The sequence below is a fragment of the Salmo salar genome, chromosome 05, assembly GCF_965601325.2.
Source record: "Salmo salar chromosome 05, fSalSal1, whole genome shotgun sequence".
NCBI lineage: Eukaryota > Metazoa > Chordata > Actinopteri > Salmoniformes > Salmonidae > Salmo > Salmo salar.
The window spans coordinates 68,484,633-68,504,727 of NC_138295.1; the positions used below are offsets into that span (position 1 = coordinate 68,484,633).

Sequence of the window (20,095 nt, forward strand, 5' to 3'; positions counted from 1 at the left end):
TCTGTATACAATACAACATCTGATTACAATTGCAAAACAAGTCTTACATTTAAAACAATAGTGATAAATAATATGAAATATAAGTATTTACATTCCCACATCATTGTAAAGAAGTAGAGTCATTTAAATCAAGGATCAAGAATAAAACATTTCTTAGCTACATTCATGATATGTCAAGTCATGATTTGATTCTGTCCCTTTTTAGAACATGTTCCACCATAATGTTCAGGTAGGATAAAAACAAAAAAGCAATCAAAATAAAACTGGCTCTCCTTTTTGGCACTGCTGACCAAACCTTTCACTTAGCTCTATATACTGTAGTGCTCCTCTAACCTTTAAGTCGACTGAGCTGGGAGAAATACAACATTGTAAACAGAGGCCGCGTCCCAAATGGTACCCTATTCCCTTCATACTGCACTACTTTTGGTCAGGGCCCATAGGGCTCTGGTCAAAAGTAGTGCACGATATAGGAACTACGGAGCCATTTGGGACGCACACAGAGAGTCCTGCCAGTCAGATACAATAGAAAGGGATAACTGACTACTGGGCCCAGTTTTTCAAAAGTTTTCTAACCGGATAGGATTAAATACATAGAAATAGAATGAATAGAAGTAAATTATTTGTCTGTTCTATTCATTACATTTCTATGCATTTAATCCTATCCGATAGGCGAAATCCGGATAGATAACTTTTGAAAAACTGGGCCCTAATGATCACTACAAGGACACAGAGATACAGCTACAGATGACAGACTTACACATTCCAACACAACAGAGTGACACTAAACTGAAGAATCTCACAAGGTAGAGCCACATGAGATCTGCACCTTATAGGGTGAGGGAGTTGTGGTTAGGCAGCTGTGAAGATCAGGGATGTACTGTAGCGGGGGTAAACGCCTGTTAGCACCGTTAACGCTTCTATTCATTTTGGGAATCGTTTATGCACCTATTCCCAGGACAAATTAGCATTTTTTGCATTAGTGTTTATGTTACTCGCAGGCTAGACTCTTCACCACCTTTTTACGACTACCTCCCTGGTAAACACATGTAAAACCACCTGGCCACACCCCCTTAATGTAATATCATTATAGACTCCCCCTTCAATTCTGAAATACACACCAACCAGATCATTCCATATTACCATGTTACAGGAGAAGAATGTCAAAGGAGAGAGACTAAAAGGAAGGCAGCTGACTGGCTTCACGCCGTGGGAGGGATGCTGTGCAGCCAGTCTGTAGTGGATAAGAGGTCTGGCTAGAGTTGTTGTTGTGACCATGGTAACATGTTTTTGGCAGTTCAGAGTGAAATCAGGGGTATCACATTTCCTTTGCCTTCAATTGGGTTGAAATGACTGGGAGCTTGTTTATCTTATAAAAATCATACCTTGCTCTGACTGTAGAATAGAATCTACCCAGCTAAAACAAACTGCCACACAGACAGGTGAAATATGCCACACAGACAGGTGAAATATGCCACACAGACAGGTGAAATATGTTTGGATTAGGAAGTGTTGGATGGATTCCCTGCACTGATGTGTCCATGCCAATGCGCACACACACACACACACACACACGCGTGTGCATGGACCAAAGGAGTCCCGCTGAGACGTAGCTGCAGCCAGTGTCACGCCATGGTGTACCCGTAACTCCCACAATGCAGTGCGACCAGCAGCCTGTCCCGCAGGACCTCCTGGCTGGGGTATTCTGGTAGTTTCATCATGTTGATGCTGTGGGAGGAGCATCATGGTCAATGTAGTTTCTTGTGGTTCACTGGAGATTGATGGCATGTCATTATGTCTCATATCATACCCAGCTGCTGTAGTATACAGTACAGGGGTGATTTCTACCTGCCAAAGTCTAGAGTACAGTGATGAGAACTACAGTACCTGTCCTTTCTATCCAACATGCAGAAACCCCTCCCTGTTTTTCCCTCTCCCCCCTCGCTCCTATACCAGTGCACTAAAGCAACACACACACACACACACACACACACACACACACACACACACACACACACACACACACACACCACACACACACACACACACACACACACACACACACACACACACACACACACACACACACACACACACACCCCTCCAGAGGCAGAGGAGACAGAGGAACCATACTGCCCTCTAGTGCTTTTTCTGTCAGCATGCTGCTCTCTCTAGTGTGTGAGTGACAGCGTGCGAGCGCGTGTGTGTGAGCATATACGTGCGTGCGGTCCTCACCAGGTGCTGGAGGTAGGCAGTAGGTTTGATGTGTATGGTACAGAGGCAATAGTGAACTTCTGTAAGCCACTACCTCCATTCAGAAAGGCAAAGCCACCATGAGGTACCCTGGAAGTGACAGGGACATGAGAGAGGAATTAGACAGGACAGGAGTGAGAGTAAGTGACGGATCATTGATCAGATCGTACAATGGCCTTAAGTGAAAAACTCACCTGCCACACACACACACATACACTGACTAATTAGAAATTCACCTGCTAGTGACAAACTGCAACAGTAGGACCCTCTCCTCTTGGGTAAGACTTTCTACCACCTTCCAGAACCACTACAAGACAATCCACATTAAACCAAATGAAAACCACTGTGAGATAAGTGAATCTGACAAGAGAATCAACTTTAAACCACTAAGCCACCCTGGGAGGAGGTGTTAAGATCTCTGTAGGATCAGCCAAGCCTGTGGTACATCTCTCTAAATTGGAGTTGTTCCAGTAAAATGGGCCCTGCACATAGATCTCTGGCATCCCAGAAAGCAACAGCTCCTACACACACACACACACACACACACACACACACACAGAGACACAGACACAGACAGACACCCACACAGACAGACAGACACCCAGAGGTTAAATAGAGTAGTAGTCAGGACACATGTACAGTTGAAGTGGGAAGTTTACATACACTTAGATCTGAGTCATTAAAACTCGTTTTTCAACCACTCCACAAATTTCTTGTTAAACAATAGTTTTGGCAAGTCGGTTAGGACATCTACTTTGTGCATGACAGAAGTAATGTTTCCAAGAATTGTTTACAGACAGATTATTTCACTTAAAATTCAATGTATCACAATTCCAGTGGGTCAGAAGATTACATACACTAAGTTGACTGTGCCTTTAAACAGCTTGGAAAATTCCAGAAAAAAATGTAATGGCTTTAGAAGCTTCTGATAACATCAGAATTTTTATTTTACCTTTATTTAACTTGGCAAGTCAGTTAAGAACAAATTCTTATTTTCAATAACGGCCTAGGAACAGTGGGTTAACTGCCTTGTTCAGGGGCAGAACGACAGATTTGTACCTTATCAGCTCGGGGATTCGATCTTGCAACCTTTCGGTTACTAGTCCAACGCTCTAACCACTAGGCTACACTGCCGCCCCAGAATGACATCAAGCTTCTGAAATTACATCATTTGAGTCAATTGGAGGGGTACCTGTGGATGTATTTCAAGGCCTACCTTCAAACTCAGGGCTTTTTTGCTTGACATCATGGGAAAATCAAAATAAATCAGCCAAGACCTCAGAAAAAAAATTGTAGACCTCCACAAGTCTGGTTCATCCTTGGGAGCAATTTCCAAGTGCCTGAAGGTACCACGTTCATCTGTACAAACAATAGTACGCAAGTATAAACACCATGGGACCACGCAGCCGTCATACCGCTCAGGAAGGAGACGCGTTTTGTGTCCTAGAGACGAACGCATTTTGGTGCGAAAAGTGCAAATCAATACCAGAACAACAGCAAAGGACCTTGTGAAGATGCTGGAGGAAACAGGTACTAAAGTATCTATATCCACAGTAAAACGAGTCCCATATCGACATAACCTGAAAAGCCGCTCAGCAAGGAAGAAGCCACTGCTCCAAAACCACCATAAAAAAGCCAGACTACAGTTTGCAACTACACATGGGGGCAAAGATCATACTTTTTGGAGAAATGTCTTCTGGTCTGATGAAACAATAATGGAACGGTTTGGCCATAATGACCATCGTTATGTTTGGAGGAAAAAGGGGGAGGCTTGCAAGGCGAAGAACACCATCCCAACCGTGAAACACGGGGGTGGCAGCATCATGTTGTGGGGGTGTTTTGCTGCAGGAGGGACTGGTGCCCTTCACAAAATAGATGGCATCATGAGGAAGAGAGATTATGTCGAAATATTGAAGCAACATTTCAAGACATCAGTCAGGAAGTTAAAGCTTGGTCGCAAATGGGTCTTCCAAATGGACAATGATCCCAAGCATACTTCTAAAGTTGTGGCAAAATGGCATAAAGACAACAAAGTCAAGGTATTGGAGTGGCCATCACAAAGCCCTGACCTCAATCCCATAGAAAATTTGTGGGCAGAACTGAAAAAGCGTGTGTGAGCAAGGAGGCCTACAAACCTGACTCAGTTACCAGCTCTGTGAGGAGGAATGGGCCAAAATTCACCCAACTTATTGTGGGAAGCTTGTGGAAGGCTACACGAAATGCTTGACCCAAGTTAAACAATTTAAAGGCGATGCTACCATATACTAATTGAGTGTATGTAAACTTCTGACCCACTGGGAATGTGATGAAAGAAATAAAACCTGAAATAAATCATTCTCTCTACTATTATTCTGACATTTCACATTCTTAAAATAAAGTGGTGATCCTAACTGACCTAAGACAGGGAATTTTTACTAGGATTAAATGTCAGGAATTGTGAAAAACTGAGTTGAAATGTATTTAGCTAAGGTGTCTGTAAACTTCCGACTTCAACTGTATCATATACAACAGACTTATAAAACATAACTTCATGCTTATTCTGTTCAAAATCATGTTGACAAAGACACAAGGGTGTTTTTCTAACACAACTGAACACGGGTGATCTAAACTCTCCTCCCCACTGAGTCTGAGTGTTGTCAGCAGGCGAGCTGTGACCGTGTGACCGAGGCTTGTACCTGCACACACATGTCCAATAACACGGCGGGCCAGATAATCGCCATGGTACCCTATCGATCCAGGGACTAGTGAGGACATGGATTTTGCCGACACACACAGAAACAAATCTGATCTGAGCCGGGCGACGGCGAGAGGCCTCAAGGTGACCCCAACATCCCATTGACACACCCGAGCCAGACAAGGCCAATCAATCCCTGCATCAGACATCAGATCCCGCTAGGCGAGCAGGCGAGAGCAGAGAAGGAGAATAAAAGATAATGGGTAAGAGGGGTGAGAGCAGAGAATGAGGTGAGGAGAAGAGAGTTGAGGACACTAGAGAGGAGAAGAGAGGAAAAGAGAGAGAGGTGAAGGAAAAGAGAATTGAGGACAGTAGAGAGGAGAAGAGAGGAAAAACAAGGAGAAGAGAGCAGAAGAGAGGTAAAGGAGAAGAGAGTTGAGGACAGTAGAGAGGAAAAGAGGGGAAAAGCGAGGAGAAGAGAGGAGAAGAGAGCAGAAGAGAGAGGAGAAGAGAGGAGAAGAGGAGAGGTAAAGGAGAAGGGAGTTGAACACAGGCAAAAGGAGAAGAGAAGAAAAGCAAGGACACTAACCAATTCACATTCATCAAAGAGCTGGATGAGGGAGGGGGGGAATGAAGCTGTGGAACCCGTGCAGGAAGGCATTTATCTGGGGTTGGATGGCTCGAGTCATCCTCAACTCTGTTACCAACTGGACATACTCCGCCTGAGAGAGAGAGAGGTTTATATAGGGAACATTCACTATGTAGAGTATGATTGATCTTTGGGCAGCCCTCTAACACGTCTCCTTTCACAGGCTTCTTCCTTACAGAATATTACCACCTGCAGGCCACCTGTGGTACTACACACTCAAATTTGAGTGTGTAGTACCAAACACAGGCAAGCACGCACGCACATCATATACACATGACATATTAATCATATAAGGTCATAAGTGTTAGAGAATACAGGGGGCGCAGTCTACATCACAACTTCCTTCTGCTTGATCTGTCAATCATCTGCTATTCTCACCTAGTTGATGTTGAGAGCAACAAAAGAATGCTAGGGGTTAGAAGTTTCAGATCCTCCTTCTATGATAGGCTGGCTCACTTTGTTGTCCTGGGTGACAATGATGCTAGTCCCGCCAGGTTTGAGTGGCACCTCCTCCATGGCGCCGAACACGTCTGTTTCCACAGAGCAGGTGAGGTCCAGTCCCAGGTCGCTGATGTCGTTGTCCAGGATCCACTGCAGATTCTTGGTATACTCTGGATCGATGGACGACACGTCCTGGTAGTTCACTGGGATGCCTGGACACACAGACAGCACCCATACTGTTACAAGCCTGTAGCGTCACTGTAAAAACACTAACAACTGTATTATAACCCAGTTACAAATGTAAAAACCTGCTCAAGCAGAGGATACACCCTGGTAGTTCACTGGGATTCCTGAACGCACATTACATCATGTTAACAACCCACTGAAGAACGTGTGTGTGTGTGTGTGTGTATATATGTGTGTGTGTGTATATATGTGTGTGTGTGTGTGTGTGTGTGTATATATGTGTGTGTGTGTGTGTGTGTATATATGTGTGTGTGTGTGTGTATATATATGTGTGTGTGTGTGTGTATATATATATGTGTGTGTGTGTGTGTGTGTGTGTGTGTGTGTGTGTGTGTGGTACCCAGTATGTGTTTGTAGAAGGAACGGGTGAAGTAGATGTTGACCAGCTGACGGTGGTAAAGAGCCAACCACAGGATCTGACCCGCAAACCGGAAGTAGTTCAGATGATCAGGGTTCACTGACGAGTTACTGTTGGGCTGGAACGTGGTGCCTGTGAGACACACACACACACACGCACACACGTGACAAACAAATAAATACCAGTCAAGCTTTGATCTTCTTACCTACCTATCTTGAATAAGTGTTGGGATTCTGATGCGAGAGAGGAAAACATTTCAGAGTCACAATACACAGCTAGGCTAAGCATACAAACGTATAATTAACCAACAAAGTATTTGGATCATGATGCAAGGTAACAACATTTTAAAAAACAGTTAGGGAGGAAAATACACCCTCAAAAAAAACTGTTTACACAAACAACATCTCATCAGCCAATCGAAAGGTGTCTCACCGTCCGCTGTCTGGGTGAAGAGGTCATAGTCTGCATTGATGATCTCATTGGACAGGATGTCAAACCACTCCCTCACCACACCCTGGCCCTGGACACAAAGGTCACAGGTCAACTAAAGGTCCACTGCTAACTGAGCATGGGCTGAAATGGGACCCTGTTTCCTGTATACTGCACTAATAAAGTGTTGCTAAGACTAAGCACGGGTCATTTGAGATGGTGCCCTATTCCCTTTGCATTTTGGGAACTATTCCATTGTTTCCATTGCGGTAGGCAAGTTCAATCAAGAGTTTCTAAACTAAAGTATTTTAAAAGAAAATAAATACTATTTGAACCTATGTCAGACAGACACTGATAATACCCACCATTCCTTCCTCTCCATGGAATTGTACGGCGATGCCCTGTTTGAGCTCCTCATTGGTCGATTTGGAGACCGTCGCACGGCTACTGCTGAATATGGACTCTGAGATGAAAGAGAAACATTGAGAAAGAGACACACACTAATACATTGCTGGGTGGAGTATAGAACATTTGGGGATGTAGGATGGTCAGTGGGGTTAGCTGAACAGGAAGGATGGGTTATACTGTATGAAGGGTGGGTCAGTGGGGTTAGCTGTACAGGAAGGATGGGTTATACTGTATGAAGGGTGGGTCAGTGGGGTTAGCTGTACAGGAAGGATGGGTTATACTGTATGAAGGGTAGGTCAGTGGGGTTAGCTGTACAGGAACTATGGGTTATACTGTATGAAGGGTGGGTCAGTGGGGTTAGCTGTACAGGAACGATGGGTTATACTGTATGAAGGGTGGGTCAGTGGGGTTAGCTGTACAGGAACGATGGGTTATACTGTATGAAGGGTGGGTCAGTGGGGTTAGCTGTACAGGATGGATGGGTTATACTGTATGAAGGGTGGGTCAGTGGGGTTAGCTGTACAGGAACGATGGGTTATACTGTATGAAGGGTGGGTCAGTGGGGTTAGCTGTACAGGAAGGAGGGGTTATACTGTATGAAGGGTGGGTCAGTGGGGTTAGCTGTATAGGAAGGATGGGTTATACTGTATGAAGGGTGGGTCAGTGGGGTTAGCTGTACAGGAAAGATGGGTTATACTGTATGAAGGGTGGGTCAGTGGGGTTAGCTGTACAGGAAGGATGGGTTATACTGTATGAAGGGTGGGTCAGTGGGGTTAGCTGTACAGGAACGATGGGTTATACTGTATGAAGGGTGGGTCAGTGGGGTTAGCTGTACAGGAAGGATGGGTTATACTGTATGAAGGGTGGGTCAGTGGGGTTAGCTGTACAGGAACGATGGGTTATACTGTATGAAGGGTGGGTCAGTGGGGTTAGCTGTATAGGAAGGATGGGTTATACTGTATGAAGGATGGTCAGTGGGGTTAGCTGTACAGGAATGATGGGTTATACTGTATGAAGGGTGGGTCAGTGGGGTTAGCTGTACAGGAAGGATGGGTTATACTGTATGAAGGGTGGGTCAGTGGGGTTAGCTGTACAGGAAGGATGGGTTATACTGTATGAAGGGTGGGTCAGTGGGGTTATCTGTACAGGAAGGATGGGTTATACTGTATGAAGGGTGGGTCAGTGGGGTTAGCTGTACAGGAAGGATGGGTTATACTGTATGAAGGGTGGGTCAGTGGGGTTAGCTGTACAGGAACGATGGGTTATACTGTATGAAGGGTGGGTCAGTGGGGTTAGCTGTACAGGAAGAATGGGTTATACTGTATGAAGGGTGGGTCAGTGGAGTTAGCTGTACAGGAAGGATGGGTTATACTGTATGAAGGGTGGGTCAGTGGGGTTAGCTGTACAGGAAGGATGGGTTATACTGTATGAAGGGTGGGTCAGTGGGGTTAGCTGTACAGGAAGGATGGGTTATACTGTATGAAGGGTGGGTCAGTGGGGTTAGCTGTACAGGAAGGATGGGTTATACTGTATGAAGGGTGGGTCAGTGGGGTTAGCTGTACAGGAAAGATGGGTTATACTGTATGAAGGGTGGGTCAGTGGGGTTAGCTGTACAGGAAGGATGGGTTTTACTGTATGAAGGGTGGGTCAGTGGGGTTAGTTGTACAGGAAGGATGGGTTATACTGTATGAAGGGTGGGTCAGTGGGGTTAGCTGTACAGGAAGGATGGGTTATACTGTATGAAGGGTGGGTCAGTGGGGTTAGCTGTACAGGAAGGATGGGTTATACTGTATGAAGGGTGGGTCAGTGGGGTTAGCTGTACAGGAAGGATGGGTGATACTGTATGAAGGGTGGGTCAGTGGGGGCTTGGTACCTCTGTGGATTAGCAGGATGTTGTTCTCGTTGACAGGTCGATGGACTGAGTCTGGCTGTCCTGCCAATAGGTGCTCATAGAACCACACACAGCGCTCCTTGAAGGGCTGCGAGGGGAACAAACAATAACGCTTTACTTACAGCCTGCAGGTATAGTGCATTATGATGCAGATATAATGTATTACAAGACTTCAAAGGCCTTATTATGTCTTATAATTATCCTAACTAAATACCAGCCACAGCACTTCCCAAAACTCATTATCTCTCTCTACACTTTCAAATCTGAGACGGTGTCTAAACCAATGGTTCCAAAGCCTCAAGTGTTGAAATACAGTGTCTAAAGAATGCAGAGAAGGAAGAATGGCATTTATATTTGCATAATATTTGAATGTCTTTGTTCTCTATGAGAGATGAGCTAGGGAGAGAGAGCGCAAGAGAGAGATAGAAATGAGAGAGACAGATTTTCCCCTGGGGCTCCTGTGCATACTGAGAGGGAGATGTGGAGATGGAAGTCTTCTTCAGGTTAAAATCTGTAATTAAAACGAGGGGTTCTTACTCCCAGGTGGGATATTATCCAGAGGTAACGAGGCTTGCCACGCCGTCCGCTGCTCAAATATGAATAGTGAGGAGTGAGAGTGGAACACTACACACAACTTAGAGCAGGCACTTAAAAATTATCAAGCTGTATAAAAGGAACTTAAGACAAGTGTTATCGCCATGGCAATAACGTTGTTAAATGATCCTGCCTGGAAGACACGGGTGTTTAAAAGTCACTCGCAACATAGTCCCCTGAGGGAGAACTACAGAGGGACATAAAGAGAGGGAGAGAGAGGGGAATATATAGAAAGAGATAGAGAAAGGGAGGGGGAGAGAAAGCTGCTGTCATAGCATGCAAATAAGAGGCCATGGGAATGTTGTCTTGGCCCTTGTATGTCCTACCTAGAGCAGATACACAACCAGGAAGTTGACTGATAGACCAGCCAATCACAGGTCTCACCTGGCCTTTGATTATGTGGATGAAGCGGGTCATTAGCTCCGGACATTCCAACAGGAAGTGGAAAGGTTAAAGATTATCTTTGGAGTCCTGAGAGCGATAGAGGGATGGAGAAAGAGAGATGGAGAGAGAGAGGTGGAGAAAGAGAGCGAGAGAGATGGAGAGAGCGATAGAAATGGAGAGAGCAAGAGAAATGGAGAGAGCGAGAGAGAAAGAGAGAAAAACGACAGGTTAAGTTAGAGAGATTGATAAGAAGTGTCTGGGTAAGATCCTATCAAAGGACTCACCTGGTTATGAAACATTTGAGAAGCTCGTCATGCTTGCAGACAAACTCTATGAAGCGAGAAGACGTCATTCTGGATGAGGAAAGACAAGGAAACACAGAGGGAGCAAGATAAAGATGGAGGAGGGAGACAAAAAGAGAAGATGAAGCAAGAGAATAAGAGAATGAACACACTCACTACATAACCAGGAGCTGTGTTTCAAACGAACACAACACAGAGATAAGTAGTGCAGCATCTGTCTATTATAATGAGTGGATCTGATCCCTCTCCAAAACACAATAACCTGCATTATTGAAACAGTGTTTCCCTGACAGGGGAACAGCCAGGCTATCAGCTAATGAAGAGCAGGCCTGGGAAGGAGAAACACAAAGACAAACACAGCCATCTTCTTCTACTACAGCAGCATAGGGCCAATAACAGTGGCTCCTATTCAGCGTTCAATTAGGCTGAGTTTAATGATCTAATTAAAATGTAATTATCTAGCCAGGGGGCCAGAAAAGGTGTGTGTGTGTGTGTGTGTGTGTGTGTGTGTGTGTGTGTGTGTGTGTGTGTGTGTGTGTGTGTGTGTGTGTGTGTGTGTGTGTGTGTAGATGAGACATTAAGCTCCATTATTTCCCAGGCCTACTCACACAGAGGGGATCTGAAGGAGGAAGTTACATCAAGTATCTCTGTGAAACTAGGAGATTATGAGAGGAACATTGACTGTCATTTAGTGGCTAATAAAGATCTGTAAAATCAGGTGTGTGCACTTGAGTGCAATCAAGAGCCAGGCCAAAGAGAAAACCAGCAGATACTTAGGACTCCCAAGAACTGGAGTTGCTCATCCCTGGGTTAGAGTTCAGAGGTCAGGGGTCATTCTCACCCTTGTGGCATCTGACAGGAACAGCACATGTAGAAGGCCTGGATCACCGCGCTGAGCCGATTGGCCGTCATAGAGATGGCATCCTCTCCGTCCGCGTATGCCTCCGGCGTTTCCATAACAACCTTCGGGGTCCTCTTGTCAACCTCTGGGTCCAGCAAAGGGGGTAGGGGCATGGAGGGTGGCAGCCACCGTGAAGACGGCGGGGGTGGAGGTGGAGTCGACCTCGCCACGTTGTTTGAGGAGGAGGGAGGCGATCTCGCTCCCTGAGGAGGAGGAAGGGTCCTGGTGGCTCTTCTCCAGCTCTGTAGAGATCAACACCAACCACTCATCTAGAGAGTGCCACAGCAACTCCAACGGCTGGAGGAAAGCAGAGAGAGAGAGGAAAGGGGGAGGCAAGGAAAGAGACTGAATGAGTGAATGAGAGGGAGCGAGTGAAGGGGAGAGAGGAGAGAGAGAGGGAAGAGAAAGAGGGATAGAGAGGGGAGAGAGAGGGATAGAGCGAGTGAGAGAGAGAAACAGACAGATGTTAAAAGAGAGAGAGAGAAATAGGGAGAGAAAGAGGAAGAGAAAGAAAGAGAAGGGTAGATGCTGACAAACAAAAACACACACACACACACACACACACACACACACACACCCAAACACGTCATGGATCAGGGGATTAGTAGATGGTGAACAATCTCTCAATGCCCTCTTCTGATTCACACCATGTACCACATCTCTGTGTGTATCTGAATTCAGGCTCAGTACTAACCCCATACTGACCTTAAGACCTGGCTGCGCTGCGTCTTGTTCCCATTGTATCCCATGTCATTCCCGTTGTTGGGAGAGGAAGTGCCCAGGCCGAAGACATGGCAGAAGATCCGGATGATTCTCAGCAGACTCTTCATCTGAGCCTCGTAGCTACTGGAGAGGAGACTGACAGTGAGTACGGAAGAGAAGAAACATTTACCCCTAAATGACTAGCTTTAAGGTAGTGGCGTTGCTGTTATATACTTATTGCGTTGTAATGCCTGAATTAACTTCCTTCAGAGAAATTACTTAGAAACTAAAAAAAAGTGCACTTCCATATGCATTTGCCTCAGGTGTGGCTGGGAGCCTAGTCTAGCAGAGGGTGTATTACCTGAGGAGTTTGTGTCCATTAGTAGTGGCCACCTCTGCTAGACTGGTCAGGATCATCTGGTAGTGACTGTCACTCTGCTGGGAGACACGCTCTAGAACCTGCCTGAGCCCACACACACACACACACACACACACACACACACACACACACACACACACACACACACACACACACACACACACACACACACAGTGGAAGTCGGAAGTTTAGATGGTTGGAGTCATTAAAACTCGTTTTTCAACCACTCCACAAATTTCTTGTTAACAAACTATAGTTTTGGCAAGTTGGTATAAGGACATCTACTTTGTGCATGACACAAGTAATTTTTCCAACAATTGTTTACAGACAGATTATTTCACTTATAATTCACTGTATCACAATTCCACTGGGTCAGAAGTTTACATACACTAAGTTGACTGCGCCTTTAAACAGCTTGGAAAATTCCAGAAAATTATGTCATGGCTTTAGAGGCTTCTGATAAGCTAATTGACATCATTTGAGTCAATTGGAGGTTTACCTGTGGATGTATTTCAAGGCCTACCTTCAAACTCAGTGCCTCTTTGCTAGACATCATGGGAAAATCAAAAGAAATCAGCCAAGACCTCAGAAAAACAATTGTAGACCTCCACAAGTCTGGTTCATCCTTGGGAGCAATTTCCAAGTGCCTGAAGGTACCACGTTCATCTGTACAAACAATAGTACGCAAGTATAAACACCATGGGACCACGCAGCCGTCATACCGCTCAGGAAGGAGACGCGTTCTGTCTCCTAGAGATGAACGTACTTTGGTGTGAAAAGTGCAAATCAATCCCAGAACAGCAAAGGACCTTGTGAAGATGCTGGAGGAAACAGGTACAAAAGTATCTGTATACAACTGCACATGGGGGCAAAGATCGTACTTTTTGGAGAAATGTCCTCTGGGCTGATGAAACAATAATAGAATTCTTTGGCCATAATGACCATCATTATGTTTGGAGGAAAAAGGGAGACGCTTGCAAGCCGAAGAACACCATCCCAACCGTGAAGCACGGGGGTGGCAGCATCATGTTGTGGGGGTGTTTTGCTGCAGGAGGGACTGGTGCCCTTCACAAAATAGATGGCATCATGAGAAGGGAAAATGATGTGGATATATTGAAGCAACATCTCAAGACATCAGTCAGGAAGTTAAAGCTTGGTCGCAAATGGGTCATCCAAATGGACAATGACCCCAAGCATACTTCCAAAGTTGTGGCAAAATGGCTTAAGGACAACAAAGTCAAGGTATTGGAGTGGCCATCATAAAGCCCTGATCTCAATCCTATAGAAAGTTTGTGGGCAGAAGTGAAAAAGCATGTGTGAGCAAGGAGGCCTACAAACCTGACTCAATTACACCAGCTCTGTCAGGAGGAATGGGCCAAAATTCACCCAACTTATTGTGGGAAGCTTGTGGAAGGCTACATGAAACGTTTGACCCAAGTTAAACAATTTAAAGGCAATGCTACCAAATACTAATTGAGTATATGTAAACTTCTGACCCACTGGGAATGTGATGAAAGAAATAAAAGCTGGATTAAATAATTCTCTCTACTATTATTCTGACATTTCACATTCTTAAAATAAAGTGGTGATCCTAACTGACCTAAGACAGAGAATTTTTACTAGGATTTTACTCAGGAATTGTGAAAAACTGAGTTTAAATGCATTTGGCTAAGGTGTATGTAAACTTCCGACTACAACTGTATCATCGTACCTACAAATGGTAAACTTAACTGTAACACTCTAGCCACTATGACTAAGGCTTACACACACACAGAGTTCTAACAAAATATAAAAAGTTAGTGTTGGTTAAGGTTTAAACTCTATATAACAATACATAATGACATTTCAGAAGATACGGGTTAACGTTAAGAGGTGGTGGTCAATAGACGGCTGGAGTTAGAGTTGGAGATCTGAGAAGGGCTTGTACCAAATCAAGATGTCTAGTGTATTATTTCATTCACTAGACAGGTACATTAGCTGGTGAGCCAGGCACCAAATTTAGACTGATATACATGCCGTCAGTTGACAGTAAAACAACACTTCCTTTATCCACAGTTCATTACAGATTAATTGTTCTAATCACAGTGCTTTTCAGATAGAGCCTCCTTAATGGGAACTGACTAATGTACAAGTGAAACAAAATAAATTAAAAAAAAGATCAGAGGATTATACGATCACTGCAGTCTCCAGCCCTGCTCATCCTCTGTGTGTGTCTTTCTGCATGTGTGTCTGTGTGTCTCTCTGCATGTGTGTCTGTGTGTCTCTCTGCATGTGCGTGTGTGTGCGTGTGTTTGTGTGTGGAGCTTAATACATAGCACTCAAAGGAAGGCTGGGGTGTCACTGTCATGTTCTGAATTAATAGGAACCTCATCATTCTCCGTCTCTCTGAAGCTGAGGGATGAGTTTCCTCGTGCCTATTCTTATCATCTGAATGAGACAGGCTGCATAGAGACCATCAGAGGACTGACAGGGATAGGAGTGTGCTACTGAAGATTGGAACATATCTCTGAACAGCTGTCTGGCTGTGATCACTGTTCTTTGGTCTCTTCATATTCCATCCCCCAGCTTCCTCCTCCTCCTCCTCCTCCTCTTCCAATACCTCCTCCTCCCATTAATAGCCTTGTACAATGCCGTGAAATATATGTTTACAGCCGCACTGAATCAAAACAACACCTTTGCATTTCAATTGACGAACCAATGTGTTACAAAGAATAGTTCATACTCCATCTACAATTCTAAGTGGACAATAGGAAGAAGGATGAGAGGAAGTATTGCATCATCATTCCTGTACTAGCGTACGTAGTGACCTGCAGGCGAAGTAGAGGGGTGTGGCCCCAGAGCAGTTAGGTCTGTTGATGTCCGCTCCACTGTCCAGCAGGCACTGCACCGTCTGATGACGTCATCGACCACACACAGGCAAATGAGGAAGAGGGAAAGTGAGAAGAGAAACAAACCCATCATCCACAATACCTTCTGGTATTCATCATGTTATTCACCATGGAACTTATCATGAAGTTATGATTAATAAACTTTGAAACTAGATTATATAACAACACTGGCAAAGGTTCCAAATTAACACAATCCTTTTACGACTACTGAGATATCAAAAATGACACCTGTTCTGTACACTCACAGCCTTGTGTCTATGACGAACATTGTATACTGAACATTTGATGGAAATGTTGGTATTTCCATACAGGTCTTGGTTGATATGTGTGTTATCTACTCACAGTCTTGTGTCCGTTCTGGCAGGCAACATGAAGGGCGGTCTGTCCCATGACATCCTCTACATCCACGTTAGTCACATGCTGCACCAGGTCATGAAGCAGCTCAGTCCGCCCGTTTGCAGTGGATCTAGAGGAGGAGAAGGAGGGGAGGAAGAGGATGAGGAAGAGGGATGTAGTAAAGCATAAACATAAGTAAACCCTGTATACACACCTTTTTATTGTGTTAATGGCATTTACTGTACGCAGTCTTGACCTGCGTTCACCATTTGTAATAGCACTACATCCCTGAGATGAGACAAGAATTTAACAGCAGTACTGGTCTGTCTATACACATGACTTCACAGTGATACTCACAGCTGTCAGTCCCTCATTGTTGCAGATGTTCACGTCTGCAGTGTATTCTAGTAGTCTTCCCATACACTTTTTCTGTCAATAAGGAGGAAATATGAGGAGGGGGATTCATTAAGTATCAGATATAATACTGTAAACATTATCACTATCATCAACATCACTAAACCATGTTCACTGGGCTGGCAGGGATCTGTGATTGCCATGTAAAGGTGTATTCTGCCTCCCTACCAAAGGGGGGCAGCAGAGTACTATAGTGAACATGCAGTAATGTCTATGTACAGTATCCTACCCGTTTCTGGCAGCCAGGTGCAGAGGGGTGCAGCCTGAGATGTCCTGGTAGTTAGGGTTCGCTCCTCTCTTTGGCAGTAGGACCAGGCACTCCACTGATCCACAGCTACAACACAATAACCAACACGTTCACAAGCACCGCAATACACAAATAGACGTAGCGTACACACAGACACAGAAAGACACACACCCACACAGAGACCCACAGAGACCCACAGAGACCCAGCGAGACACACAGAGACCCACAGAGACACACAGAGACCCACCGAGACCCACAGAGACCCACAGAGACCCACAGAGACACACAGAGACACACAGAGACCTACAGAGACCCACAGAGACCTACAGAGACACACAGAGACACACAGAGACACACAGAGACACACAGAGACCCACAGAGACCCATCACACCAGATAGCGAGTTTCACCAGAGACACCACTGTGATAAAAACAGATGCTGGACAGATTAGGCTGTCTGGTTGGTTTCTAACAAAACAATGGAACAATTAGAACGATCAGTGATAAAAATTAAAACATTCCTTACTTGGTAGCAATGTGAAGTAGACTTCTCTTGACTCGTTCGAAAGCGTAGTTCACATCAAACTTAGAGTTGAGGAGTAATTCAGAAACCGACCTTCAAGTACAAGACAGAAATGTCAGATAATTATTTACAGGGAACCAATGTTGACAACTTCCACACACACACACACACACACACACACACACACACACACACACACACACACACACACACACACACACACACACACACACACACACACACACACACACACACACACACACACACACACACACACACACACACACACACACCTGTGCTGGTCAGCCATAACCATTGGCATGAGTGTGTAGACTGCGGTTTCATTGTCTGTGAGGGGAGCAACAGGAAGAGGGTGTGTCATTGATAATTGTGGAATTAAAGAACAAAGATCTTCCTCTGCTAAAATCAGTGTTCTTAGAGCTCTCTATGTAGAAGCTACTGACTCGTACTTAGGGCCGTCATAACTACTGATGTACAACCACTATTAGTGACTGCACTTCCTTCAAACCAGACACTATCAGCTGGGCTGTCAAAAACGATTGTACAATGTAGCGCCTCAGACTCAAGATCGCACTTCCTGTACAAGACAAAACACATTTCTGTTTCCTACTCCATTAGATCTCGAGTTCAACTCAATGGTAATGTTGTTGCTGTTGTCAGACATGGACTCGAGTACAGCGGTAATATAATGGTGTTGCTAGTTAGACAATAGACATGCACTAACATGCCCTTCTGGATCAATAGAAGAAAGGTAACAGAATACAGTAATCAACGAGGGAGAAGGGGATCCTCTTCCATAACAACTACGCTTCCTACTGAACTCAGTCTGTGAAGTCAGTCAGTCTGAATAGTCTATTTACTGACAGGTCTGTCTGTATCTGCAGCCTATGCAACCCATTACTTTATGTCACCACTAGGCTTATATTACCATGACATCTTTCAGTCACTCCTTCGTTTTTGTATCATGAAACAAAGTATGTATCAGTTGGTCTCACTAGATTCATATTATATTATTACATGGTTAGCATAATACCCTATCCAGCATACAGTCTGTAGACAGGGAAATGTCTAATGCCCTCAAGGGATGCTGGCTTCCACCTTGTTATTGACAAACTGTAAGATGATACTGTAATTCCAACATTTAATGACTATATGTATTAGCATTAATATACAGTATGCTATAGATATAGCTAAAGCCTCCTATTATGCCCTGTCGATTATTTGTGGCCTTTGGTCGATAGGCTATACCTTCCAGGAGAACGACGGTCCTGGCGCGACGCAGAGAGCGGGTCAGCCTGTTCAGCTGTACGTTTAGTTGCTCCATCGCCCGTTCCATCATAGGTGTACCAACAACCGGGAACGAAACCGAGGATACAAAGCCTCCAGCAAGATTATTTTTCCGCTAAAAGGGTGCTTCTGGCTTCGATGTCATCCATCGAGCCGCCGAGAAATGTACATTTGGCTGCCCCTTTTTCTCTCTCTGCCCTCTGATTCATTCAGCAAGTCCCATTCATTCAACAAGTTCATTACGTCCGATGGCAATGCGGTCTGGGTACTGTAGTTTTCAGTGTCAAATATGTGTAGTTCATAGTATTTTATGACGGTTCATTGATTGATTCAGTCATCATCAAATGTGTATATCTCTGTGTTGTTTAGTGAATTATGCTGTTAAAATATTTTTTTGTCAGAATGTGTATTGTGTTTCAACCATAGAGATCGGACTAATGTGTAAAAAATCTAATTATACAAAAAAGGCAAATCATTCATGTATATAAGATATTATTCTTGTAATGTTTTTAATTGTTCATTTTTTTCATTTCATTAACTGGTATTGAATGAATGCATTGACACCTCTGCTTCACGCTGCTTATGGTCATGTTCTCTTAAATTGATTTGACTTGGATAAAACTTTCAGGTTTGATATGTCTTCAGAAAAAAACTTCAGTTTCCAACGTCCAACATGTAGTAAACCTCTCTAGCCTTCACACCTTTCTACCCCATATGATTCTGGTGACTTTTAATGTGGCTTTTTGCATTAAAAAAGATTGTGAGACTAGAATTGGAGAGGCATGAATAATGTGTGTGTCACAGGAGGTTGGTGGCACCTTAATTGGGGAGGACGGGCTCGTGGTAATGGCTGGAGCGGATTGAGTGGAATGGTATCAATTACGTCAAACACATGGTTTCCATGTGTTTGATGCCATTCCATTAGCTCAGTTCCAGACATTATTATGAGCCATCCTCCCCTCAGCAGCCTCCACTGTGTGGGTAGCTAGAACCAGAACCGAAAGTTGAGGCATGCTTGAACAAGAAGGTGACCATGCTTCACCCTCCAGTGACTCTCAATAAGGGGCTTCCAAGCTATGGTGCCAGTCATGTGTAGCCCAACCACCTCATCAGTGAAAACATCTAAGAATGTCATGCATCTCATACCATCACACTTTGTTTGCATTGGAAATTCTGATTTGCATGCTTTTTCAATGTGTAAGCATAAGGACTGAAGCCAGAAATGTCTCAATGTAAATTATATGACAAGTAAAGTGTGGGAAACTTGAGAAAAAAGCATTGATTAATTGAAGTATTTATTCATCAACATTACATTTTATATTTACCTTTGTGATAAAAAAAAATGCACAAATAGAAAGACATTAAGAGTAGTAAAATAAATCTAAAGATTAACCAGGTAGATTATACAAAAAGTTACAATAAATTATGAAAATCAACATTTGGATTGGAACAAAAAATTCACTCTGTTACTATTTATTTTATTTAGAGTAATACATTTTGAGCTAAAATGTCAGATATGATCAATTAGTAATAGTCAGCCATTAATTCATTTGTGTATTGATAACAACCTGTTGTTCAATTCCCATCACTGGAAACATTTTATTAGAAAATAAAACAATAACAAAATCCTAAAAAATGATAGGACCAAGTAAACAATTAAGGAATTAATCAATACAGGAAAGGATAGAAATTGTATATTTATTTCAGGTTTATCAAAATGAGCACTGTACCTGAAAGAGAGAAAATGTGTTGTATTTGAAAAGGCCTACATT

General features: G+C 43.9%; 1 long non-coding RNA gene and 1 pseudogene across 2 annotated transcripts; both read right to left on the reverse strand.

The window, feature by feature from the left end:
• Positions 1-5,827: 5,827 nt before the first annotated feature.
• On the reverse strand, positions 5,828-11,793 carry LOC106605588 (E3 ubiquitin-protein ligase HACE1-like; annotated as a pseudogene). Its single transcript, XR_014392379.1, has 8 exons — positions 11,468-11,793; positions 10,609-10,677; positions 10,325-10,411; positions 9,329-9,434; positions 7,413-7,510; positions 7,051-7,138; positions 6,601-6,750; positions 5,828-6,226 (listed from the first exon to the last, which is right to left on the reverse strand). The product of XR_014392379.1 is annotated as an E3 ubiquitin-protein ligase HACE1-like (transcript).
• A 789-nt stretch (positions 11,794-12,582) lies between these two features.
• LOC145879541 (uncharacterized) lies at positions 12,583-17,115 on the reverse strand. The gene is made up of 6 exons (XR_014392380.1): positions 17,019-17,115; positions 16,476-16,580; positions 16,190-16,261; positions 15,839-15,962; positions 15,416-15,498; positions 12,583-12,688 (listed from the first exon to the last, which is right to left on the reverse strand). It is a non-coding gene; the product is annotated as an uncharacterized LOC145879541 (long non-coding RNA).
• Between the last annotated feature and the right edge of the window lie 2,980 nt (positions 17,116-20,095).